Source organism: Tenrec ecaudatus, chromosome 2 (genome assembly GCF_050624435.1).
Source record: "Tenrec ecaudatus isolate mTenEca1 chromosome 2, mTenEca1.hap1, whole genome shotgun sequence".
Lineage (NCBI taxonomy): Eukaryota > Metazoa > Chordata > Mammalia > Afrosoricida > Tenrecidae > Tenrec > Tenrec ecaudatus.
In genome coordinates, this window is record NC_134531.1 from 159,333,906 (window position 1) to 159,341,162 (window position 7,257).

Here is a 7,257-nt window from a genome sequence, read left to right on the forward strand (position 1 = left end):
GGTGAAGTGAATCCATCACAAAAGGGTAGGTATTGGTGACCTCCTTTCTAAAACAAGACCCCAAAGAGGCAAAAGCGCACACTAACATTGATTAGGGGTGACCAGGGGCAGAAGGGAGCGGGGGGTGATGGGACGAGGTCATTGATAAAAGGTAGGGCAGTGCAGTCTGTTATTGTAATTGCGGCCCATAAGTTGTATGCCTATAAGAAGCTGAATGGGCAAAAGCTGTGTGATTCAGTGACAACAATAGAAAAAGGGGCAGCAGAAGCGGGGGTGGGGGGGTGGGGGGTGGACACTGAGGCTGCTGTGTACAAGCAGACACCCCAGGGTTTGGTTGCTAGGTTTGGAGGGTGAGGGTCAGGGAGTCCTGAGACACCCCAGTTGATTGGCCCAGTGGTGCATTTCGTGTTTCTGTCCTTTCCTGTTTGTTTGTCACAAAGACAGCGAGTCCACTTCAGTTTCACTTCTCTCTCTTTTCACCACTCAGACCACGCTTTAGATTTTAGAGCGAAGGTGTCTGCTGGGGTGGGATTTCTTTTGTCTTTAAAGAAACACTCTTATCTAGTTACACAGCCCACTGCAGCAACAGGCCGCCAAACTCTCCATCTGTGTGGTTCTCTTTCCCCATGCCCCCCCTTCCACCCCATCCTTCCTCTCTCCTGTCCCTCTCCCTCCTCTTCTCCACCACCCTCTCCCTGCTCCCACCCCGTCCCTGGCCTCCATGTCGTCCTCAAACTCTTGTCTTTGGGTGTATCAGCCATGTTTCTTCTCTTTGTTTTTCCTTACTGTGAAGTTTGGTGCCCAAGCTGCTGCCCATAGGGGGACTGGCAAGCTCCAGACGGTGTGGTTTCTCAAGCCACGCACGCACACAGCACGCAGCAGCCAAGAGTTAAGCCACAGTCTTATTAAAGCAGAGCGTCACTTCAAAAGAAACGAAGTGAGTTCCTCTCTTAAGTGGAAAAGGGATGTTGACGAGGGGAACACTTCTAGTTTTTAAATGGCACTTTCAAAAGGGCGGGGGTTGCCGCTCTGCAGAGGGTCAAGCAACTTTCAAAATGACTCAGTTTGCCCTCAGGTCTCATACATCTTTTCTTTCCAGTTTATCTGGGTTGCGGCTCTGGGTTAGTGTGTTAGTTCGGGAAGACTAGAGAAACAAATCCAGGGACTCTCATATGTGTATAAGAAAGAGCTTTATATCAAAGAGTAAGTGTGTGTTAAGAAAACATCCCAACCCAGTCCAGATCATGTCCCTAAGTCCAATATTATCCCATAAGTCTGATACTAGTCAATAGATCATTCTTCGGACTCACGCAGTCACATGCAATGATGCCAACTGCAGGAAGATCACAGGCCGGTGGGTGCAAATGGATCCAAAGGCGGTGGATGCATCTCCAGGGCTCTGGCTGCCATCAGCGTGGTTTCATGTAGCTTGTCAACATGAAGGTGAAGCAGAGAGAGTGTGTGGCCCGCCTCCAAGGAGAAAAAGAGGAAGCTCCCAGAGTCCTACTGAGAAGGCCACACCCACCAGGAGGCGTCAGGAGTCCTGATTGACAGGTTAGACTCCACCCCTTCACTTTATCAAGTTGACATGAAGTTATGTAACCACCACAAATGGCATCTGTGATAGGATTATATATATATCTGCCTTCAAAGAAATACAATCAATAAAACTATTATTCAAATTTATGCACCAACCACAAAAAATAGTGATGAAGAAACTGGATTTCACCAAACATGTAATCAAAATGCATTGATAATTATTGGTGATTGGAATGCAAAGTTGGAAACAAAGACGAACAGTAGTTGGAAAACGTAAACTTGGTGATAGAAATGAAGCTGGAGATCACGATAGAATTTTGCAAAACCAATAACTTGTTCGGAGAAAACACCTTTTTTCAACAACACTGAAGGTGACTATACATATGGACTTCCCAAAATGGAATACACAGAAATCAAATGGACTGCATCTGTGGGATGAGACGATGGAGAAGCTCAATATCAGCAGCCCAAACTAAACAAGGAGCCGAATGTGCTACAGATCATCAATTGCTCAGATGTACGTTCACAATAAAACTGAAGAAAATTAAAGCAAGTCCACAGGAGCCAAAAAGGGATCTTGAGTCTCTCCCACCTGGATTTCGAGAACACCTCATGAACAGACTTGACACATTGAACACTCCTGACAGAAGACCAGATGAGCTGGGGGAGGACATCAAGACCACAGATCGTTAAAAAAATGGGAAAGAAAAGATCAAAGTGGATGTCAGAAGAGACTTGCTGCTATTCAAGAGCAGCTAAAGCAAATGGAGGGAAAGATGAAGTCAAGGAGCTGAACAGAAAATTTTCAAAGGACAAGTTGAGAAGACAAAGCCAAATATTACAATGAAACGTGCAAGGACCCAGAATTTTAAAATCTGAAGGGGAGGAACACACACAGCATATCTGAAACTCAACTTAAGAAAAAAATTCAAACCTCAAGTTGCAATCTTGAAAGATTCTATAGGCAAAATACTCGATGGTGCAGGAAGCACCAAGAGCAGATGTAAGGAGTACAGAGCCACTGTACAAGAATGAGTCTCCATGCCACCATCTCAGGAGGCAGCATTTGAGCAAGAACTAGTGGTGCTGAAGGAAGAAGGTCAAATGCACTGAATGCACTAGCCAAAAACAAAGCTTGAGGATTCATGGAGCACCCACTGAAATGTTGCAGCAAACCGAAGAAGCACTGGGAGCACTTACTCTCTCTGTCAGGAAATTTGGAAGGCGGCTCCTTGGCCAACTGACTGGAAGAGATCCCTATTTGTGCCCATTTCAAAGAAAGATGACCCAACAGAATGCTCAAACTATAGAACAATATCACTGATACCACATGCAAATAAAATTTTACTTAAATTTTATTTAAGATCACTGTATTAGTCTGGGGATTTAGAGAAACAAATCCACAGAAACTTATATGTATAAGAGAGTTTTATATAAAGGGTAAGTGCACATCAAGAAAACATCGCAACCCAGTGCTGCCCAAGCCCACAAATCCAATATTAACCCATTAACCCATATGTCCAACACCAGTCCACAAAGTCCTCCTCCATCTCACAAAACACACACTATGATGCCGACTACAGGAGGAAAGTTGAATCAGTGAACGTGTGAGCATCTCAGCACTGTCAGGGGTCTCCACGCGGCTGCTCCAGCACCCAGGGCTGCATCGGGGTAGGTCCATGTGACTCCTCCTCAGGAATGTCTTGCAGGAAGTGAGCCTTGCCAGCTGAAGCAGGGAACTACTAAGGCAGCTACACCCTGGTGCAACCATCACAAAGCAAGAGACCCGAGAACTAGAAAGGTGAGGCTCACTGAGCCATTTATCCCTCCACCCTTCAATTAACTCCACATGTGTTTATCAGCCAGGTTGGCACAATAAACTAACTAGCTCAGTCACCCAACAATAGTTGCAGCAGTACATTGACTGGGTGCTCCCACGAGCTCAGGTCGGATTGGAAAGAGGACATGGAAAAAGGGATATCATTGCTGAAGTCAGATGAGTCTTGGCGCAGAGAGCACTAAAAGGATGCTTACTTGTGTTTCATTGGCCACACAAAGGCATTCGACTGTGTGGACCAGCGTAAAGTGGGGATAGCCTGAAGATGGATGAGAATTCAAGAACACTTCATCGTGCTCATGAGGAACTTGTAAAGGACCAAGAGGCAATTGTATGAACAGAATAAGGGAATCCTGCATGATTTAAGATACGCAGAAAAGGTGTGTATGTGTGTTGTATCCTTTCACCAGACTTGTTCAATCTATATGCTGAGCAAATCATCAGAAAAGCTGGATTATATAAAAAATGTGCATCGGGATCCAAGGAAGCCTTACTGACAACCTGATTTGCAGCTGACACAACCTTGCTTACTGAAAGCAAGGAGGACTTGAAGCACTTGCTGATGAAGGTCAAGGATTACAACTCAATGTAAAGAAGACCAACATCCTCACAACTGGACCAATAGGTAATATCATGATAAATGGAGAAAAAGATTAAAATGGTCAAGGATTTTGTCTTGCTTGGATTCACCATCAATACTCATGGAAGCAACAGCCAAGAGATCAAATGATGTGTTGCATTAGGGAAATCTGCTTCTCTAGAGTATGGAAAAGCAAGGGCGTTACTTTGAGAACTAGGGTGTGCCTGACCCAAGTCGTGGGATTTTCAATTCCCTCTGGACATATGAAAGTTGGACAATGAATAACGAAGACCAAGGAAGAATCATGCATTTGAATCGTGGTGCTGGTGAAGAATATTGAAAATACCGTGGACTGCTAAAAAGACAAACTGATCCGTCTGGGAAGAAGTATGGCTGAGAGCTCCTTAAAGGCAAGGACGGCAAGGCTTCACCTCACACACTTTGGACACGTTGTCAGGAGAGACCATTCCCTGGAGCAGGACATCCTCCTTGATAAAGCAGCGGGGCTGGTAACAAGAGGAAGGCCCTCAATGGGATGGACTGACTCGGTGGCTGCCACAATGGGCTCTGGCATGGGCACAATCGTGGCCACAGGGCAGGATCGGGCAGATGTCAGTTGGGTTGTGCAGAGGGTCGCTGTGGATTGGGACTGCCCGATGACCCCTAACAGCCACAGTCCTGTATCAAAAATTAAGTGTCTATTGGTATTTGGTTGTATTTCTGGTTTCTCAATTCTAATCCATGAGTCTTCATCTTTATCTTTGTGCCAGTACGTGGCTGTTTTGTAAGTATTTCTGGTAATATTGACATTTTCACACTGTTTCGTCTGCCTATTCAGGAACATGGTAGCTTTGTTCCGTTTGTGTGTTTCGTTCAGTTTCTCATAGGAGTGTTTTATAGTTTTACTTGTATAAGTCTTTTGATTATCTGTTAAGATTTATTCCTAAATATTTTATCTTCCATGTAGTTATTGTAATGGTATTGTTCTCTTAATATATTTTTCTGTATCATTATCTTTTATATACAAGAATTCAACTGATTTCTTTTTTTTTTTCTCATTAAACTTTGTTTTAATGGGTCTCAAAATCCTGTGACAAATTTTTGGTCAAGTTGTTTTCCTTTTAAAAAGTACTGATTTTAAAAACTAATAACTGAAAACTGCCACACAAAAAAGAAACAAATGGTCCAAAGCATTATTTTCCTTCTGAAAGCTTTATGATGCACTGTCATCATCAACCAGTCTTTTACTATGAAACTTAAATGGCCATTGAGACAAACAGTGCTGAGACCGTTCTTCCACCCCTGATTAAGACTGGAGTGGCAGGTGTGAGGGGTAATATTCATTTAGCCTTCTGAGCCTTCTGGGCAGACTTGGTGACCTTGCCAGCTCCAGCAGCCTTTTTGTCCACTGCCTTGATGACACCCACAGCAACTGTTTGTCTCATGTCTCGGACAGCAAAACGACCCAGAGGAGGATAGTCAGAGAAGCTTTCCACACACATGGGCTTGCCAGGCACCATATCGACAATGGCAGCATCACCAGACTTCAAGAACTTGGGGCCATCTTCCAACTTCTTGCCAGAACGGCGATCGATCTTCTCTTTGAGCTCAGCAAACTTGCAAGCGGTGTGTGCAGTGTGACATCCAGCACAGGTGCGTGTCCAGCACTGATCTGGCCTGGATGGTTCAGGATGATCACCTGAGCAGTGAAGCCAGCTGCTTCCATTGGTGGGTCATTTTTGCTGTCACCAGCCACATTGCCAGGCGAACATCTTTGACAGAGACATTCTTGACATTGAAGCCTACATTGTCCCCAGGCAGAGCTTCACTCAAAGCTTCATGGTGCATTTCAACAGACTTCACTTCAGTGGTAACATTGACTGGAACAAAGGTGACCACCATTCCAGGTTTCAGAACCCCAGTTTCCACTCTGCCCACAGGGACAGTCCCGATACCACCAATCTTGTAGATGTCCTGGAGAGGCAGGCTCAGGGGCTTGTCAGTTGGGGGGGTGGGTGGCAGGATGCAATCCAGAGCTTCAAGTAGCGTGGTCCCACTGGCATTGCCATCCTTGCGGGTAACCTTCCACCCCTTGAACCAAGGCATACTAGCACTTGGTTCCAGCATGTTGTCACCATTCCAACCAGAAATTGGCACAAATGCTACTGTGTCAGGGTTATAGACAATTTTCTTACTGTAGGGACTGACTTCCTTAACAATTTCCTCGTATCTCTGCTGGCTGTAGGGTGGCTCAGTGGAATCCATTTTGTTAACACCAACAATTAACTGTTTCACACCCAGTGTGTAAGCCAGAAGGGCATGCTCACGGGTCTGCCCATTCTTGGAGCTACCAGCTTCAAATTCACCCACACCAGCAGCAATGATGAGGACAGCACAGTCAGCCTGTGATGTTCCTGTAATCATGTTTCTAATGAAGTCTCTGTTTCCGGGGGCATCGATGATGGTCACATAGTACTTGCTGGTCTCAAATTTCCACAAGGAAATATCTATGGTGATGCCACGTTCCCGTTTGGCTTTCAGCTTATCCAAGACCCAGGCATACTTGAAGGAGCCCTTCTCCATCTCAGCAGCTTCCTTCTCGAATTTTTCGATGGTTCTCTTGTCGATCCCACCACATTTGTAGATCAGGTGATCAGTGTGTGACGTGTCCAATGACGACGACGTCGCTATGGGTCTTTTCCTTTCCCATTTTGGCTTAGGCTTTTGCCATGGTTTTCACCGACACCTATATTCTGGCGGCAAACCCGTTGCGAAAAAGCTCAACTGATTTCTGTATGTTGATCTTATAGCCTGTTCCACTGCCAAGTTTTTCAATTAGTTTGAGAAATTGGGGTAAGTAGGGTTATGTTGTCTACAAATAGAGATTTTTATTTCTTCTGTATGGATACTTTTAATATCTTTTTTATGTCTTGCGGCTCTAGCTATAATTTTCATGATTATATTAAATAAAAGTAGTGATAAAGGAAGGGAAATCTTGTGTAGTTCCCATTCAAAAAGGAAATATTTTCAATTTCTCTCCATTAAGTGAGATTCAAGGCATTGGCTTCACATTTATAGCTTTTATCATGTTGAGACAATTTCCTTCTATGCCTATTACATTGAGTGTTTTTATCAGGGAAGGATGTTGAATTTTATCAAATGCCTTTTCTGTATCAATTGATATGATCATATGGCTCTTCTCCTTTAGTTTCTTTATGTGGTGGATCTCATGGGTTGTTTTTTAATATCAAGCTATCTTTGCATTCTTGGTATGAATTCCACTTAATCATGATGTATTATT

At 44.2% G+C, this 7,257-nt stretch overlaps 1 pseudogene; it reads right to left on the reverse strand.

The window, feature by feature from the left end:
- Window positions 1–5,206: 5,206 nt before the first annotated feature.
- On the reverse strand, window positions 5,207–6,681 carry LOC142439446 (elongation factor 1-alpha 1 pseudogene; annotated as a pseudogene).
- Window positions 6,682–7,257: the final 576 nt, after the last annotated feature.